Source organism: Orcinus orca, chromosome 2 (genome assembly GCF_937001465.1).
Source record: "Orcinus orca chromosome 2, mOrcOrc1.1, whole genome shotgun sequence".
Lineage (NCBI taxonomy): Eukaryota > Metazoa > Chordata > Mammalia > Artiodactyla > Delphinidae > Orcinus > Orcinus orca.
The window spans coordinates 92,933,397-92,953,540 of record NC_064560.1 but is presented as its reverse complement, the minus strand read 5'-3'; the positions used below and the strand labels follow the sequence as shown (position 1 = coordinate 92,953,540).

The following is a 20,144-nucleotide window of genomic DNA, read 5'->3' as shown; positions in this document are numbered from 1 at the left end:
CTTTCCAGAAAGGTGGCAGAGCCCAGTGGTTAGAGAATGGAGTCTAGTGCCATCCTGCTTCCACTATTTATTCACTGTATGACCTTGCACAATTTACTAAACCCCTTGGGGACTCAGTTCCTCCATCTGTAATATGGGAATAATAATGCCCCTACTTCATAGGATTGTTAAGAGGATTAAATTAGTTATAGATGAAGCAGATAGAACAGTTCCTGGCAGGTAGAAAGCACTATAAGAGCTATTATTACTACAAAGAAATAGTATCTCTTACGAAAAGAATACACAAGACCCTCAAAGGTTTCAGCAGAAGGCATCTCTGGAGGAGGGATCCATCTCTCACTTGATGAACAAAGGCCGGGCCCTGTGCAGGAGAGGAGGGCTGGCGTTCACATGGGGCACGTGACCTCACGTCCCCAGGTTCACCCTCCTGCCACCTCCTCCAGGCTGTCTCCCTGGTTCCCCTCGTCACAGCTGAACAGGCCAGACTTTTCCCATGGTTTTGGGGGATGGAAGATGACCACTCACTGAGGGGCTACCATGTGCCGAGAGCTGTGTGTTCCAAACATTTTCCATTTGTTAGCTCCTGATGGCAAAAAATCCAGATGGGGAAGCAGGCAGCTTCTACAGGATACAGTTCTGCCCTGAAGGCCTAGTACATCTCCCCCTCCTCCAGCTCGCTGTCCTGACCCGACCAGGTTCAAACCCCTCAGTAAGCACAAGTACTAACAGTGAAACTTTCTGTCAAATTCCCTACCTTCTGGCCTCTGATCTGCAGGTCTGTGTGTGTCGCTGATTGGCTGTCTCTGGTGATGGACATGCACAGCAAGACAATAATCAGCCTAACTTCTCAGGTTTAGACTTACAGCTCCGCCCACCTCAAGGTGTCCCCTGGCCAAGGTCTGGCGATTCCCAGGGTGCCCGTGTGCCAAGCCCCCCATGTGGCCATTCTCTCACCCACACATCTCCCCAGTTTGGTGCACCACGAACGGGCCTTAATCACGATGGCCTGTGTAGCATCTGAGCCTACAGGGGTATTTATGTCTACACTTGCTTAGGCAGTCAGTGTACACACCTGTGAGTCTCTGTGTCTGTGTGTGTCTCTGGGGGCACCTGCTTATCCATCTGTGTGGATTTGGGTATAAATTTGTGACTCCTTCCTCGTCCTCGTCCTTCCCTCCTGCTGTGTTCCCTCCCCAGACTACCTGTCCTGCCCTGGTGGGAACTGGGCACACCAACAGCCACCACCATCCTAGCACCGTGGGGCTCCGGGTTAGCTCACATGCCTGCCTCCGCCCTGCGCTGTCAGCTGAGGGAGCCAGGGATCTGATTTTAGTCATGTCTAGATTCTCAGGGCTTAGGACCCTGCTGGTGCATAGATGGGCCCTCGATAAATGTTGTTTAATTGAAATGAGATGCTTGTGTGTACATGCTGGCTTCTACCATGGACAGAACCAAAAGGACTGGGCACCTTCCGTATGCTTTCTCTCTCATGCCAGGCAATTCACCAAATGTTTGCTGAGTGGGGGCCAACTCTGAGCCAGCCCTGGGAGCGGGCTCCAGGGACACACAGGAGCCTGTGACCTGCTCTCTGCTCTTGGGCAGCTCCAAGGCAGTGGCCACGCAGGGACACTCATGCTTGCATCTAGATGTGTTTATTTGTCCACTTATTTACTGTCTGTCTCCCCAAGTTAGACTAGAAACTTCATGAGAACAGGGACCTCATCTGTCTTGGTTGCCCCAGTATCCCTAGCTCAGCACCTGGCACAGAACAGAAGTATTCTATGAATACTCTTGGACAAATGAGTGAGGGGCCCTGGTGGCCCGGGGTTCTGTGGCTCCCATCACACACAGGAAGCAGAATATTGTCTGGTCTAAGGAAGAGTCCCATGCTACCACACCAACTCTGAGCCTCCCTGGGGGCTCTTGTGCAAAGGGAAAGCCAGGCCAGATCCTGGTCTATGGTTCCATGCCCCATGCTGCCACCTCCTACCCAAACCCTGCCCGGCCAGGCTGAGGGTCAGAAGTACAGCTAGAAAATTACCCTGTTGGCCTCGAGTGCATCCACTCTGGAAGACAAGACCCTCCAAGCTGAATAGGATCTCAGAGATGATCAAATTCATTGCCTTCATGAGAAGGAGACTGAAAGTCAGAGTGAGCCCATGAGGCAGAACTGGGACTTATCTACCCTCTTCCCCCGAGCCCAGTGCCTGGCCCAGACCAGCCTTGAGTCCACGTCTGTTGATTTTTTCAGATTCTGGAAAAAAGGACAGGATGAGAACCCAGGGAAGTTGGGGAGTTTGTATTTGGCATCTCACATGTTTCAGATAGCCTAGCACCTCTGCTCACTCCCTCAGTTAAGGCCCTTTATTGAAGCTGTTCCCCAAGATCTCCATCCAGAATTCCTACAAATCTTGCTGCTGGAAAACAGCTTTCTCTTCTGACTGACTGATGTTCATACTAGGTAACATACAGGCCTTGGTTTCCTTATCAATTATATGTGGCTGTTGAAATCAATCAGTCTCCCTAACTTTTCACCACCAAGAGCCCTTGTTGGTATCCTCCCTCTACAAAGCTCTCTCAGTTTGAGAGACACTGCTGTCACTGTGTGCTGGTGTCTAAACAGGTGCAATTTGGCCAGTGACCACATGCCATGTGATGCAGGTGGCAGCATCCTATCCACCAACCATGACCTAGAAATTCCTATGATATCACCTATAACCAATCAGGGCTTCTGATTAGCTCACGCTAACCTGGGAGATCACATAGAGTTAATTTAATTCTAATTAACAGCAGAAGAAAAACCTTGGTGTTTTAGTGAGATTTGTCACAGGTAATGGAAGACTGCCTGCAGGCTTTGTGAAATGTTCAAAACCACTCCTGGCAACCTACTGCAGCCTCTGCACGTGTCTAGCTGGGAACCACTGGCTGGATCATGTCTAAGGACCTTTTAGCTCTCTCTGAGCACCTTCTTGCATGCAGTAGGGGTCTTAACCTGAAGGAGTGAGGAGTGGTGGGAATGCAGGGCTGGGGTGGGGAGCCCTCCTGGAATCTAAAAGTCACACCATCTGGGTGGCCACCTATTCTGCTAATGTGTGGCCTGGGACTGGTCACATACCCATTCCTATCAGTGGGGGGACAGCTCCTTGTGCCAGAGCTGGAAAGGATGTTGGGAATCACTTGGTCCGGCTACCTTGTTTTACACGTGAGGAAACTGAGGCCAAGAGAGGGAAAGTGACTTGCCCAAGGTCACACAGCCAATGCTAGGCAGAGATGGGTTTGGAGCTCGAATCTTCTGGCTCCCATTTCAGCAGAGGATGCTAAGATCCCAGATGTGGTGAAACTCTGGGATAGCCTACGCTGCCCCTGCTCACTCACATCGACAGCACGCTCACCACCTAAGCACAGAGCATCCAGAGGACATGGCCCTGACCTTGAGGAAGGGCCACCGGCCAGGTCCAGACACTTTGGCCCTTTCTTAGCACCTGGCAGTTGATACCTGGGTGTTTTTATATTGCTATCTATCCCCATTACACTTGCTTAGCCCGCCCCCCTCCTCCAGCCCAGGAAAGGGAGCCCTCCACTTCCCACAGGGGCAGGTCCCCGAGGTTCCAGCTTCTGCGGAGGGAAGCCTGCCAGTCCTGCTCAGTGTCTCCATTCTGTGAATAGAGGATGGATGTGAACTCCTCCTCCCATCCAAAGGCCTGCTAATTATAGATGCAGCATAGGCTGTTAACATTTTGAACTTGATTTGAAAGAGCTACTGGTAGAACCCCTGGAGCTGGTCTCACTAAAGAGATGCAAATCTCCCCTCCACCTGCCTTCTTTTTTGTTTTTTTGTTTTTTTTGCGGTACGCGGGCCTCTCACTGTTGTGGCCTCTCCCGTTGCGGAGCACAGGCTCCGGACGCGCAGGCTCAGCGGCCATGGCTCACGGGTCCAGCCGCTCCGCGGCATGGGGGATCTTCCCAGACCGGGGCACGAACCCATGTCCCCTGCATCGGCAGGCGGACTCTCAACCACTGCGCCACCAGGGAAGCCCTCCACCTGCCTTCTTGTACCATGTTGGCAACACAGGCCCAGACCCTGGTGGGTAGTGAGTTATATGTACTATTAAATTTGTTTCAAATGTTGTTTATTGAATTTTCTCCCCTGCAATATGCTGCTTTGTAGTTTGGCCCTGTTTGGGAAAATTAATCAACAGCTGGGTTCCTTGTGTTGCTCATCCATTTTCCTTGCAATGGGCAGGAGATTAATGAGTATTTTTTGGAGTGAAAGAGGAGGAGGATGGAAAGTGGTTGACCCTCCCTCACACAACAGGGGTAGGCAATTGTGCAAGTTTGTCTCAGGGTCCCCTTAAATATGTTCTGTGGGTAGAAGGCAGTGTAAACGGAGTGGACTGTGTTCTTTAGATCCAGGCTGAGGTAGTACACAGGCTCAGCAGGCCCGTGGGAACTCAGCAGAAAGGACTCTGGGACAGACAACCAGGGAGGTCGGCCTGGCCCCCATGTCTTCTTGCTGGAGGAGTAGGGATGCCTTAGGCAAGAAAGGGCCCTGGACCAGGGGTCACAGTACATGGGTTTAAGTGAGGCAAAGGTACTGGCTCACGGTGACCTGGCTTCATTCGTTCACCCATTCAACCCACAAACACCTGTTGAGCATCTACCATAGGCCAGGTGCCGTGACAGGCCCTGGCCTCACTAACCATCACGCTAGACTAGGAGTGACCTAAGGTCCCCTTCAGCTCCTATATTCTTTAACTTTCCCCTGCCCTTCTACTTCCAGAGCAGGTTTCCCTGTTCCCTGTTCCTTTGTGACACTTTTCACAATTGTGATGAATTAAAACAAAATCAGCTCTCATTCACTAGATTGTAAGTTCCATGAGGGTAAGGACTGGGTCTCTTTTCCTTAGCCCTACGGCCCTGGCCCTAGCATGGTGCCTCGACCACAGTCAGTGCTCAGTGCCTATGGGTCGAATTAATTCAGTCAGTCAGGGAATGTTTTTGAAACACTACTATGTGTCTGATACTGTGATAGGCCAGGGAATACTCCGTGAGCGGAACAGAGCTTGTCCCTACTCTCATGGAGTTTACCCTCCAGTGGCGGGAGCGGGGTGAGGCACAAGATGAGGCTGTGGCATGAAAGGGCTCAGGCTGGGCCTCTCCCTACTTCTAGATGCTCTGCAGTGGCCTCCCCAGTCCTCTGGTGGCTCCTCTTCCCCTCTTCTCCCGTGCTGTGCCTAGAGTTTCAGGGCCACCAACGCAAGCTGATTCAGGTGCCCAATGGCGCTTCAATGCCAGAAGCACACATGTGGAATGTGCTTCACTGTTTACAGAGCCCCTTGTCAGGCAAGCGTCTGCTCTTTGCCAAGCAGGGAGCCAGCCCTGGGCTGCTACACCCCCCCTGCCTACCCTTCTTGGTCACCGCCACTCCCAGCTCTGAGGGCTTAGGCAGTGGGAGCCTCACTTGTGATTTCCCAGGGAGAAAGAGTGACACGCGGTCCACGAGGCAAAGAGAGAACAGCTTGGACTGCATGCCAGCCACAGAGGCCTCTCCAATGCAGAGCAAACCTCACTGGACCTAATTAGTGTGTCACTGATAAAGCAGCAACTGACAGTGGATGCATGTTGGGGAAGAGAAACTGCATAAGGCATGAGGAACAGAGGGCCAGAGAGATGAGAGGGAGAGAGGGACGGAGGCCACTTGTCACATCCATCCCCATCCCTGCTTCCCTGTGCCAAGGGGGTAATGCTCAGGGCCTGTGTGGCTGACTCATTCTACCTGGCTCCCCTGGAGGACAGGTGGAGAAGGGCTGAAGGTTAGGCCTGGAAACCCTAAGTCTGTCCAACATGAGTAGGCTGTCAGTGACCTGAGGCTGCTCTGTACAGTTGTGCAGGCTGTGCACTGCACAACTCTAGAGGTGCCACTCATATGGCAGTCACTACAGCTTGTGTATATATTACATCAGTTTTTTGGCAGATGTCAGTAGAATGTCTTGAGAAAGGGGTGTTTTTTCCTAATTTGCACAAATACGCTATATAAATTTGACCCCTCAAGAGGTCTCCCTAGAGGAGCTCAGACACCTCCTAATAGTTCCCAAACAGATACCAAGACATTTCAGGAAGACCTGAGACACAGTGAATGTGGCCAAAAAAGGACATTTGGGATCAAGTTCAGGCCTTGTTCACTTAGCTGGTAAACTAAGTTGGTAAACCAAGCTGGGGTCCTCCTGGAGACTTCGATGGTAAAACCAAGTTTCTTTTCTCCTCTGTGTTGATGCCCTTGTCCCATCCGTAGCCCCTTTCTCTTCTCCAACCATTCCCTCCCCTGAGAGCCTCTCCTGAGCTCCAAGAAGGCATCACAGGCTAATAAGGGCTTACTGAACACTCTTGAGAGGTATCTGTATCTTATCAGGAGGCTCTCAAGTCTAAACTCCCTGGAAATGTTCTTGCATGCTGGGTACATGCATAGTGGGCAGTCCCTGGAGAAGGGGGAGCAGGTGTGGGCAAGACTCTGGTCCTTACTGTTGTCCACGCCCCTTCACCCCAACAGACAGGGCTGACCCTTGGCTCAGGACAGACTGACGCATCCCCAGTGCTGGAGATAGGAGGAAGGAGACGCAGATTTTTAACTGCCCCCTTGGTGCTAGCCTGTGCCCGGCACTTTTTGTTCCTTGTCTCCTTTTGTTCTTATAACAGCCCTGCAGGGAAGGAATGACTTATCTAGAGAGAGAACCATCCTGGAGAGAGGCCAAAGCGAGGCTGGAGGGGTCAACTTGCCCTGAGTCACACTGTGGGAAAGGGGCCAACTGACTCCACAGTCCACTCTTTCCTCTAGACCTGGCTGCCTTGACTGCAGACAGGGCAGCAGTGACAGGGACCCCAATGTCCTGAGCACCTAATATATACCAGGCCCTGTAGTCAGTGCTTTTCTACACATTTGATGTTAAATATATGCTGACAGTGGAGGCAGGAATGGCTAATAGGGGCTTTTGGAGGGAACTCTTAGGGGGCATTTGTATCTTATGTTACGAGGCTCCTGAAGTCCAAGGGCCTTTAAGACTTGAAAGAATAAAGCTAATGTGGAATAACAGGTAGTGGGAGCGAGTGTTAGCCTGGGGATTGTGCCAACATCCATCGAATACTGTATATCCTCTGGAAGAGAGAAAGCTGGTTACAGTGATGGTGATGGTGATGCTGCCGCTGCTGGTGCTAATGATGCCTGGGGATGCTCGCAACATCACACACACAGGCCGGCCTCAGCTCTCAGTTAAGAGAAGGGAGCTTCCCGTGACAGCTTCACTCTCCCGCTTCTGCTCCCCCAGCACTGAGCCCTGTCAAATGCTCTGGCAGCTCCTGAGTACCTGGGAGGTGGGGATGATTCTGGCCACAGAGGATCAGGACATCTCTCGCAGGCCTTCTGGGTCCTACTCCCTTAGCAGACAGAACGAGGCTTCCCTGCAAAGCCTGGGCTGGAAGCTTCGGGACTTTCTGGGCAAACACTGACAGCATATGGCCTCAATCACTCTGCATTAGGTTTCATGATTTCCCTAGTGGTTTTATCAAAAGTGCCGAAGAACAGTGGCTCTAAAGTGCTGGGAAATCCCACACGGGGAGGGTCTTCACGAGCATTTAGAGGAGTGTGAGGGTAGAACATGGACGGGGCAGCAGCGCAAGATGAGACTGGAGCGTGGGAAGGGTGCAGGTGGGCCGCCTCCCTACTTCCAGATGTTCTGCAGGCTGTTTTTGGTGAGCCTGTGTGTGTGTGTGCAAGGAGTGGTACCCACTCCTGATGTATGTCATGTGAGTAATACACGTGGGCCTTATGTATACCAGATGTACAAATGTTTGGCCTGCGTGGAAGAGCAGGTTAGGGATAGGATTTTGGCTTTTGCTGTCCCAGTGTCTTGGTTTGAATGGTAGCTTATAGGCCACCCCCAACCCCCGCCAGCCCACTGCCCCATGCGTGGTCTATGCAGCGTATGACTTTGGTGTGAGTGTGTCAGTGGTGTGACAGCTGTGGGGTAAACTTAGCATCTGCATGTCAGACATTGGGCTGATCCTGGTCACAGAGCCTCAAGGGGGAATTTGACCACAGTGGCTTTGCGCGTGGCGTGCATGGCAAGGACACGCTGGGTCCACTTTGTGGGGTTGGACATATGAGGGGTGTGTGTGTGTGTGTACTGCAGAACCCAGCTCCTCTGGGGTGGTGGCTGGGAGGTGTGGGCCCAGGGCGGTGGCCTGCAGAGCCAGAGGCTGACTATGTTGACAGTGATAATGTCCCAAGTGGGAACCAGATCGTGGGGGACAGAGGGCCCTGCAGGGGCTGATGGGGGGTGTTGACTAGAGTCCAAGCAAAATGTGGCACATTCATGACTTAGGGGACGCTTCTAAAGGACCTGGGAATTTGTTCAGTGAGATTTACTGATCATTCTCTGTGCAGGCCCGGGAGTGGACTGGGGTTAGGAGGATGGCAGGATGGGGAAAAGGGACAAATCAGAAAGACCTGCCCTCCAGCAGCTTTCTGTCTAGTAGGACAGAATCATCCACAGTGTGCCACCAGAGGGGGTGTGCAGTGTCCTATGGATAGGTTGTGTCCCATAGGAAGAAAGCAAGTAGGCTCTATGAGGAGATGGCAACTGAGCTGATCCTGTGTGGATGCACAGGCAGAATTTGGCCAGGAGGAGAGAGAGCAAGGGCATTCCAGGGAAAGGACAGACTGAACCAAGGTAAAGAGGAGACACTGTACATGGGAGGGTGGGTGTGTCTCCAGGTTAAGGCAATCTATCTGGATTTTCCAGAGCACCACGGCTGAAGGGTAGCAGTGGGACAGGAGCCTGAAGGTCAGACTGGCCCAGCCAGGAAGGCTTCAAACTTTACCCTAAAGACAAAGGCAGGTGCTTGCTTCAGGCAGCACACATACTAAAAGTGGAATGATACAGAGAGGATTAGCATAGCCCCTCTGCAAGGAGGACACGCAAATTCGTGAAGTGTTCCATATTTTTCTATACACAGAAAGCCCTAAAGGCTCCACACAAAAACTACTAGAACTGATAAACGAATTTAGCAAGGTAGCAGGATACAAGTTTAACATACAGAAATTGGTTGCATTTCTTTACACTAACTATGAAATATCAGGAAGGGAATGTAAACTAACAATCCCTTTTAAAATCGCATCAAAAAATAAAATACTTAGGAATAAACTTCACTAGGAGGTGAAAGACATATGCTGAGAACTACAAAACATTAATAAAGGAAATTGAAGATGATTCAAAGAAATGGAAAGATATCCCATGTTCTTGGATTGGAAGAATTAATATTGTTAAAATGGCCATACTACCCCAAGCAGTCTACAGATTTAATGCAACCCCTATCAAAATACCCATTACACTTTTTACAGAACTAGAACAAATAATTCTAAAATTTATATGGAACCATAAAAGACACAGAATTGCCAAAGCAATCTTGAGGAAAAAAACAAAGCAGGAGGCTTAACCCTCCCAGACTATAGACAATACTACAAAGTTACAGTAATCAAAACAGTGTGGTATTGGCACAAAAACAGACATATGGCTCAATGGAATAGAATACAGAGCCCAGAAATAAACCCATACACCTATGGACAATAAATCTTTGACAAAGGAGGCAAGAATATACAATGAGGACAATGGACAGCCACATGTAAATCAATGAAATTAGAACACACCCTCACACCATACATAAAAATAAACTCAAAATGGCTTAAAGACTTAAATATAAGACATCATAAAACTCCTAGAAGAGAACATAGGCAAAACACTCTCTGACATAAATTGTACAAATGTTTTCTTAGGTCAGTCTACCAAGGCAATAGAAATAAAAGCAGAAATAAACAAATGGGACCTCATTGAGCTTATAAGCTTTTGCACAGCAAAGGAAACTATAACAAAACAAAAAGACAACCTACGGACTTGGAGAAAATATTTGCAAATGATGCAACTGACAGGGCTTAATTTCCAAAACATACAAACAGCTAATACAATTCAATAACAACAAAAACAACAAAAACCAACCCAATCAAAAAATAGGCAGAAGACCTAAACAGACATTTCTCCAAAGATGGCCAATAGGCACATGAAAAGATGATCATCATTGCTAATTATTACAGAAATGCAAATCAAAACTACAATGAGGTACCACCCCACACTGGTCAGAATGGCCATCATTAAAAAGTCTACAAATAGGGCTTCCCTGGTGGTGCAGTGGTTGAGAGTCTGCCTGCCAATGCAGGGGACACGGGTTTGTGCCCCAGTCCGGGAAGATCCCACATGCCACGGAGCAGCTGGGCTCGTAAGCCATGGCCACTGAGCCTGCGCGTCCGGGGCCTGTGCTCCGCAACGGGAGAGGCCACAACAGTGAGAGGCCCGCGTAACACACACATACACACACACACACACACACACACACACACACACACACAAAGTCTACAAATAATAAATGGTGGAGAGGGTGTGGAGAAAAGGGAACCCTCTTACACTGTTGGTGGGAATGTAAATTGGTGTAGCCACTATGGAAAACAGTGTGGAAGTCCCTCAAAAAATTAAAGAGTTGCCATGTGACCCAGCAGTTCCACTCCTGGTCATATACCCAGACAAAACTATAATTTGAAAAGATACATGCACCCCTATGTTCATAGAAGCACTATTTACAATAGTCAAGACACGGAAACAACCTAAATGTCCATCAACAGATGAATGGATAAAGAAGATGTGGTATATACATACAATGGAATATCACTCAGCCATTAAAAAGAATAAAATAATGCCATTTGCAGCAACATCGTTGGACCTAGAGATTATCATACTAAGTGAAGTAAGTCAGAAAGAGAAAGACAAATACCATATATCACTTACAAGTGGAATCTAAAGTATGACACAAATGAACTTATCTATGACACAAACAGACTCGCAGACATAAAGAACAGACTTGTGGTTGCCAAGGGAGTGGGGAGTGGGGGAGGGATGGATTGGGAGTTTGGGATTAGCAGATGCAGACTGGTATATATAGGATGGATAAACAACAAGGTCCTACTGTAAAGCACAAGGAACTATATTCAATATTCTCTGATAAACCATAATGGAAAAGAATATGAAAAAGAATATATATATGTATAAGTGACTCATTTTGCTGTACAACAGAAATTAACACAACATTGTAAATCAACTATACTTCAATAAAATTAAAAAAAAAAGACAAAGGCAGGTCCCCGAGAGCAGGCAAGTGACTCTGTGTTTCAGCCTATTTTAGGAACCCCCTGCCCTGAAGGCAGGCACCTGGGCCACTCTCTTCTGTTTGAGAGAGGTTGCGAGTCCAGACTCAGGCAAATCCAGTGGCTTATCGATTGTGGAATCATTAAAAAAAAAAGTTATAGAATGAATGCAAAGAAAGGCCAGAAGTTGAAACCTGAGAGGCTTTTACTGCGGAACAAAAAGAAATGTAGGAGGGGGACTTCCCTAGGGGACTTCCCTAGTAGCACAGTGGTTAAGAATCCACCTGCCAGTGCAGGGGACACGGGTTCGATCCCTGGTCCAGGAAGATCTCACATGCCGCGGAGTGGCTAAGCCCGTGCGCCACAACTACAGAGCCTGCGCTCTAGAGCCCACGCACTGCAACTACTGAGCCCAGGTGCTGCAACTACTGAAGCCCACGAGCCTAGAGCCCGTGCTCCGCAACAAGAGAAGCCACTGCAATGAGAAGCCCACGCACCGCAATGAAGAGTAGCCCCCATTCACCTCAACTAGAGAAAGCCCTCGCGCAGCAATGAAGACCCAACACAGCCAAAAATAAGTTAAAAAAAACCACGAAAGAAATGGAGGTGAGAAAGGCTGCCTCTACTGTCCACACTGTCCATCCTTCCCATCCCCCAACTCTATAAATCACTCAAGTCTTTTAAAGCTGGTTTCCTCTGGGCCCGGAAGTGTCTTCAGAGAAGTTCTCATAGAATGCATCACTATACATGATACGGGCCTGGGATGTGCTCTCCATTAAAGAACCTGAGGCCTCGGGGGGCAGGTTTGAAGGCAGCTCAGTTCAGACCTCCCAGCAGGAAGGGATGAGGTGGCTGATGGCCTCGGTCAAAGCCTGTCTGGGGTTGCAGGCCTGGGGGAAAAGAGGGGGGCAAGCCCTCAGAGGGAGATGGGGCAGGAGGGGTTTGTCCTGGCAGCATTTGCCTGGGAGGGGCTCAGAGTTGTGTAACCTTGACATGATTGTGTCCTTGTGTGTAAAATGGCACTGGCGACATCTAACCGTGATACAGATGGGTGTCATGGTGATGACTGGGTGCTCTAGCCACACCACCACCTGGGAAACTGACACTTTCCCTCAGCTCCCAGACAGATGTCTGGTTGCCCTACAGTTTGACACCACTTCCTAATTCAGCTCTCACGGTTGGAGCACCCCTTTGGCCATGCTTAAGGTTTCATTTTGGTGGGGGGCCACGAGGCTCACTCTGGGTTTGCCCACAGAAGGGGCAGGTCAGTGGGCTCTGGAACTTGACTACTGGGTTCGGGTCCTGGCTCTGACACTTATGGGACCTCGGGCAACTTCTTCCTTTTCAGCATTATTGGGATAGAATTAACAAACTCTGTGCAAGTTATTAATCTTTCTGTGTCTCCGTTTCCCTATCTCCAAAAATGGGGATTATAATAGTACTTTCTTCCAAGGGTAGGGGTGACGATTAAATAAATTATTATATGTAATGTTCTTAGAACAGTGTCTGGCCCAGAGGAATTGCTATAAATGCTTTAGGCATTTTGATTATTACCCATGGCCGAATTTGAGCCCAAGCCCACTGCAGATGGAAGAAAAGAAATTTAAGATTTACCCACTCTGTACCAGTTTGGTAGTGTACCCTGTTTCATCCTTATACCATCCTAGGAAGAACTCCACGTGCGAGGTGAGCACAGTGGGGCTCAAGAGGTGATCCTGCTGGCGAGCATGTCACCCCGCTGGCGAGCGGCAGAGCTGAGATTCAAACTCAGGTTTCCTGACTCAAACCTCATGCTCTTCCCCCTCTGCCAGCAGCCTCCACTGAACCATGGGGAGCGATGGGAACCAGCATCTGCTGAACACTTACTGCATGCTGGGTCCCTAACCTGTGATGTCACCGTCTCCCCACACAGGGTGTGGAGGTCAAGTGAGGCAGCGTTCCGTCACGGCCCTGCTCAGGACTGCAGTGACTCCCTCTTGCCTGCTGAGTTCAGCACCAGTGCCCACCTGGCTGCAGGGTCCAGCCTGCTCTGCTTTCACTCTTTCCTTTGGATTCCCTACACCCCTGCTCACTGGGGCCACCTGTGCTGAGGGCTGGAGCACCTGGGCCCCGCTCCCCTGGGCCGGTCACAGGGAGTGAACACTCCTCAGAACTTTTAGGAGAGGGGAGAACAATTACTTCGTAGTGTTTTTGGAGAGAACTTTTGAGATTGTTTTTTTCATTTACCCCCATTGTTAGTCTTCCTATTAGCCCCACCTTAAAGTAATTTATTCATGACCTTTTTCTGCAACATTTTGCATTTTCCAGACATCTTCTGTCAGGAGTCCCTTCCCCTCCTGGGGTCCGTAATCACTCTTGCAGATGGAATTACTGGTGGTAAGGACTAAGCAGGGAGATGGCTGTGGAAGGGCCAGGCTAGGTGGGGCTTTGGGGCTTCAGGGCAGGGGTAGCAGGTGGGGAGTGGGCTCTTCCTTTGCTCCAGACCCACAGCCTTGGCGAGGGCCCCACTGCTCTCCCTCACGCCTCCGGGTGCACACACCTGGCACTGCTTCTAGCCTTCCCAGCAACGTGTCTCATCTCAGCTTCACCCCAGGCCGAGGATACAGGGAGCAGGGTTTGTGCCCCATTTTGCGGAAGATGAAGTTAGGCACAGAGAGGTGAAGGGACGTGGGTAAAGTCGAACAGTGAGTAGGCGGCTGATCCAGGGTTGGGGCCCGGGTCTGACTCCCGGCTGGCCTCTGCTCAGCACTGACTACCCCGCACGGCCGTCCTGAGGCGAGCTTGGTCTTGCAGCCATAAGCCCTGGGTTCTAGGCCCAGTTCGAGGTCCTGGTAGGTCAGGTCTTGTAACTGCTCTGAACTGCAGTCTCCTCATCTGTGAGATACAGCTAACAATACTCGCCCTGCTTTCCTCACAGGAGAGCTGTGAGGACTTAACAAGCTTAGGTGTGAGACAGCCAGCTGGGTAAACTGTAAAGTGCGGCGCCACAGTAAGGGAGGGAGACTGAGGGTCCCAGCCACCTCCCCTTGAAGACAAAGGGCGGGAAGTCACTAGGTTCCAACTGAGGAATAAGGTAGCTAGCGTTGTCCCCTCTCCTGGGAAAAGGCCTGAGAGAGTGTCAAAGCTGGCTACTTACCACAGATCCACAGCCCTCTCCTCTCCAGACAATTTTTGTTTGTGGCTCAAAGGGTAGGCTCTGGATTCAAACAGCTATAGGCTCAGCTCCTGGTGACCATGGACCAACTAGGGAAAGTTACTTCAGCTCTCTGAGCCTCACTTTCCTCATCTGCAAAGTGGGGATCCTCACAGCCTCTACTTACAGGGTTGCCGCGAGGATTAAGTAAAAATAACGTATGAAAAACAGAGAGCCTGGCCTAGGGCCCGCCACGGTTCCTCAGTGCTCCGAACGTGGGCCACTGTCACCCTCACTCGGCCATCCACTTCCTCCAGACCTTTCAGGGAAGCTCCTCGGACTCGTGGCCCCGCCCCACGTTGTACAGTCTGCGGGGCGGCCAGGACTGGGAGTTGAAAAGGGAAGAAACACCATCATCGCCAGAGACTTGGACAAAAGGAAAACTGGGAGTGTTTAAAGCATGGACACCTCAGACCTGCCCCAAGAGCTTCTTCTGCTGTATGGAGAGAGCTGCAGGGACCAGGCCTGAGACCCAAGCCCCGGCTCCGGACCCCAGTGATGAGGGCAGTGATAAAGACGCAAGGAGCACAGCCGGGAGAGGGTGGTGTGACAGGGGACAGTTTATTTTTTAGAACCGAAGAGTCAGCAATTTTCCCTAATAAAGCTACAAACCATGGAGTCCCAGAGCGGGAAGGCTGGACTCAGCCTTTGTGACATAAAACCAATTTTCCCTATTTTGCTCTGTGGATTAATTGCCAACATGATTTAACACACTGGTGACACCCCTATCCCTCTCTGCCCTGGGAAAAATCAGTAGGTGTCTGCTGTGGGGACAGCGAACTCATGAGATGGAGGTGAAGGTGGAAAAAGAATCTGACTGGGAGCTATGTCACTCGCTTCACGTCTCAGTTCTGCCAATGATTTGCTGTGTGACCTAAGTCACTTTCCCTGTCTGGACCTTGGTTGCCTCCTTTGCAAAATGAGAGGGTGCACCAGGGAAGCACTGAGCGTTCTTCCGAGTCTGCCACTGTAAAGGGTAATTCTCATTTTGTGCTCACACAGACCAGGAAGGGCAGGCATTATTAACCCATTTAACAGATGGGAAACTAAGGCTCAAAGAGGCTGAGTATGTTGCCTAAGGTCACACAGCTAGAGCGGAAGACTTGGGATTCCAATCCAGGCCTGTCTGACCCCAAAGTCCATGACCTTTACCTCCAGTAAACACAAGGAACCTTGACAATCAGTTATTGAACATTCAGTACATGCCAGGCTTTTTCCTAAGCACTGTGCATATTTCATCTAATTCAATCCAAAGAATAACACTAGAATGTAGTGCCATTATTTCCTGTTTTATAGATGAAAAACTAAGACTTGAGAAGCATAAGTAACTGGGCCAAGGCCATTCAGCAGAAGACGACGGAGCTGGGATTTGAGTACCGGACTATGTATGTGTGTGTATGTGTTTATATTTTTGGATCATTTCTGCTACTTTGCACTACCTGTGCTCCCCTGCTCACACGGGCATGGCAGCTAGAGAGTGAATTCCTCATCCCCAGCACAGCACCCAGGAAAATCTTTTACTATACTAATTAGGAAGCTAGTCAACGGTGGGGTGGTTAGGGGATGAGAAGCTGGTTTTCTAGGCATGGGGCTAACAGTCTGACCTCAGTGTGATGAAGAACGAAACAATTAGAACAGGAAATGCACACACATTATATACGTCACCTGGCTCTAATTTTCAGTCCACATTCTCTTCTGGCCCCGCAGCTGCCCTCTCTCCCTAGTTTCAGCTCAAGAGCCACACAAGAGGCAGACATGCGCTTTGCCCAGCTGGTGCGGGGGTGTGTGTGTGCTGGGGGAGGGTGACGTCTTCAAAGGCCATAGGAAACCTTGGAGGAAAATTCAGTCACTGCTCCACTGTAACTGTCATCCCCCTCCCGCCTTCACTGGCCTGAGCAGCTGAGGTTTGCCTGTGACCTACCGACAGCAGGGAGAGAGGGGAGAAAAATGGGTACACTAGTTTGTTCATTTGGGTGATGGAGTGCCCGTTTCCCTCACCAGTATGCAAGGTTCAATAACGTCAGACAGGGCTGCAAAAAATTGCAGCATAAATAGATGAGCCCTTTAAGGTAATAGAAATTCTGTCATCCGGGGAGAAATACAGGCCCCGAATCCCATGGGAGGGGACACCAGGCCCCCCCCCCCCCGCCTCCCACACTCCCCATCCCCCTTATAGCCGGAGCTGAAAGGGAGCATCTGTGCTGAGGAACAACCGGAGGGCCCCCTATCTCCCGGCCACACGGGCTCAATGCGTCAATGCGGGGAGGAGCTCTGGGAAATCAAGTCTTTGTAGCACTGGCAGTGACCTCACAGGCTGTTCACTCCAGGTGCCAAGGCGGCAACAATTAGTTTAGAGCAGTGGAGGAGGCTTCATCAGGCTGGCCACGTAGGTGAGGCCTTAATTAAGGAAAGCTGGCCAGCAGAGGAATGTGGAGGGGCTGAGAAACTGGCCTTCTCCCCCCTGTGATGAGAAAGTCTGTTCTTCATTCTGTGGCTGGTCTTGGGAACCCTGGAGCCTTTGGGAACCCTGCAGCTCCCAGCCAGGAGGAAGTTTCAACTAACTCTGCTCTCTTCCCCTCGCCCCTATTTCCACCTGTACCCCCAAACAGGGGACTCAGGCCTGGACCAGTCAGCCTCTTCAGGTAGGGGACCCCTTGGGTACATGACAACAGCGACAATAGCAGTGGCAGCATCCCCAACAATAATGATAATAATAGCTAACACTTGTTGAACGATGACTAATATACCAGGTATTCTAGTTATTTTATATGTATGAATTAATTTAATCAGCCCAATAATTCACTGGACTTTATTATTATTACCCTTTCACGTATGAGACAACAGAGGCACAGGAAGGTTATATCCTGCCCGAGGTCACACAACTAACAAGAAGCAAAGCTGGTACATGAAAGCGGGGAATCTGGCTCTAGAGTCTCTGGCTAACACCACTATATAGAATTGCGTAAGGTAGAAACTCATACCATTTGCCCAAAGAACCTGGAGATGATGCTGGGGGACAGCTGCTCTAGTCCCACTGCAGCTGCCTGTTTATCTGAAATGCAGAGAAACCAGTGGGTAGATTTAAGCTCCCGCCCTGCTGGCAAGGCCCTTCGGAAATGCCATGAGTTTCCTTCCTATAAAGGTCAGTTCTGGAAACTTCTGCTAAGGGCATTCATTGCTCTTCCCAAGACTTTTATTCATTTCAAAGTGTCCTGAGCAAGATATTCACATGGTAGCCATGTGGTGGGGGAAGGCAGTAGGAGGTGCAGGGCTGGAGGGAGACAGACGCTGAGCCGTGTGCTGTGGGAACAGAGGAGATGAAAGGGTTAATTCTAAAGTGAGGAATATTCAGGGAACACTTCATGGAAGAGGCAGCCTTTGACTTTAGCCTGAAAGGCTGACAAGGATTTTCATAGACTGAGATAAAGACAGTGGGGAGGGCCATTCTAGGAAGAGGGAAAAGCTTGAGAAACAGCACAGGCAGAGGCCCAAAGCAGACGCTGTGTCTGGGGAAAAGCGGATATGTGTGGCCACAGCACAGGTTTGTGGCAGGTAGCAGGGGATAAGGTTAGGGTGGACTAACTAGTTTTAAGGGCAGGTTACAAAGGACTGGGGTTTGAGCTTTATTTGGTGGGTAATGAGAAGCCATGGAGAGGGGTGATGGGACCCCAACTTCCAAGTGGATGGATAGCTCCACTTAGTCCCCTCAACCACAATACCCTCCCCTCACTTCCTGAATCATCCCTCACTCGGACACTCGCAGGACTCTGCCAGCTTGAGACCCCTGTCATGTGACCCTCACTCTGCCTTCCCCTACCCCTGTTCATCCTGGTGCTCTGGCTGGGTAAGGAACCTGGGTTCTCACAGGGCAAGAGCAACCTTGCAGCAGAAGCTCGTGGGAACTGTCCAAGGTGCTGAACCGATGCCACACCCAGTTTTAAGTACTCCCATTTTAATGATTGGCTCCCGCACCATTGTTTCTGTTGGACAGAGAATTTCATTCCCATCTTATAGATGAGAAATGGAAGCCCCAAGAGTTAGAAGAACCAGAGCTAGGAACTTGGTTTCTTGCCTTTCAGCCCAGGGCTCTTTTCTCGCACTCAGCAGCCCCAATGTAGTCCAGCATTGCATACCCGAAGTGATTCCATTGCTGCTGCCAAGCTAACATGTAAAATGCCCAGACTCTCTTCCCACTTCCATCCCTATGTTCATTTCCCCAAACACTGACAGGTATGTCCCCCCCACAGCGCCTCCTGACACTGACCACTGAGGGCGATCCACAGGTGCTTGGGTGGATCTGCCTGGAACAGCAACTGTGCACGTTTATGGCTTTATTGCATCGGGAATCCCTGGGCATAACTCATCCTGGCACTCTCCTTGGAAGGGAGTGCCGGGCTTGAGGGAAGCAGAGTTCTCCCACACTGTCACATTTCACCAGCAATTACTGCCCTTTGACTGGGCATCTAGTGTTCCAGGCCCTGAACTTTCCATTTGAAGTTTCTCACTCTCATGGCTAAGTCTCCTCTTAACAGATGAGGAAATTCAGACTTAGGCAGGATAAGTGACTTTTCAGTAGGGACAGTGGGGATTGGAAGGCCACGATCTGAACCCACATTTGTGTGGTTCCATGGTGACCCATCAGTCAAAGTCTATCATCTAATAGATGAGAGCTGTGGTGGCTCCCACCACTACTGGCTTTGTGATCATGGGCAAGTCACTTATCCTGTTTGAACTTCAAGCCCCTCATTCTCAGGCCGAGGCAAGTGAAAGTGCACCTCTGTGGGGCTCCTGTGAGGAACAGAGATGAAGCATGTGGCAAGGACTCAGTAAGTGTTTGCTGCTAATGTGAATATGACTATTATTGGGCACAAGCTCTTAGAAGGCTGGATGGGCATCTGATTAGCTTTTCCATACCCTCAGCAGCTTCCCCAAGTTCTTGGCAGAGAAAATATCCAGTCTCCTGGGAAGGAAGGAGAAAGAGTGTGAGGGTTAGAACACCCTGAGTGTCAGGTGGGCTTGCTTCTGCCCCATATTCTTATGGCCTCAGGGGGTGGGGACCACCTGGCTGGATCAGGCTTGCCACTGGGCTCCCAGGGGTAGTTCAGTACGCCTCATGGTTACGTTGAGGCTGAGGTCATTCTCAGTCCTCAGACCCTGAGAGACCCTGTTTTCACAAATGTATCCCAACATCCTCCCTAAAGAGCCCTTGGCAGGAAGAGCTCTGATGGGAGAGGACAGCTGGGCATAGGCCTCACATCCATTACCATGTTGGCTACTCACATCCAGTAGCAGACAGGACTGATGTGACTCTCACCTTACAGATGAGGACACTGAGGCCCAGCAAGGTAAAGCGACATGTCCAAGGTTACTGAGCTGAGGCTCAAGGTCTCCAAACTCTCAGAAAAGGGTTCTTTTAATTAGTCTCAAATTAATTGCCCACCCTAAAACTCCTTCAAGGAAAAAGGCAGGTGCATAAATTCACAAACCACCTAACAAATAAAGGCAATGCTAATTATCACTGACTGCAGGACATTTGGGGGAGGGTCTCAGCCCAGTCTGCTTTCTAACGGCTCTGATCTCCCACCCTGACCAGAGCTGGCTAACTGCAGGAAGTTACATTCATTCAGAAGCTGGCGCGAGGGCAATGGTTTGGTTTCCCCCTCGGAACCTGGTGTGTGCAGGAATGAGCCACGCTGGATGAGAGCAACT

The 20,144-nt window shown here is 50.1% G+C and overlaps 1 protein-coding gene and 1 non-coding gene across 19 annotated transcripts in view; one reads left to right on the top strand and one right to left on the bottom strand.

Annotated features, from left to right (window-relative positions):
- MEGF11 (multiple EGF like domains 11) overlaps nt 1–20,144 on the bottom strand; it is a 425,478-nt gene that overhangs the window by 43,450 nt on the left and 361,884 nt on the right. The gene's annotated exons all lie outside the window — the stretch shown is intronic.
- Nucleotides 8,892–8,999, top strand: LOC117203855 (U6 spliceosomal RNA). Its single transcript, XR_004486802.1, has one exon. It is a non-coding gene; the product is annotated as a U6 spliceosomal RNA (small nuclear RNA).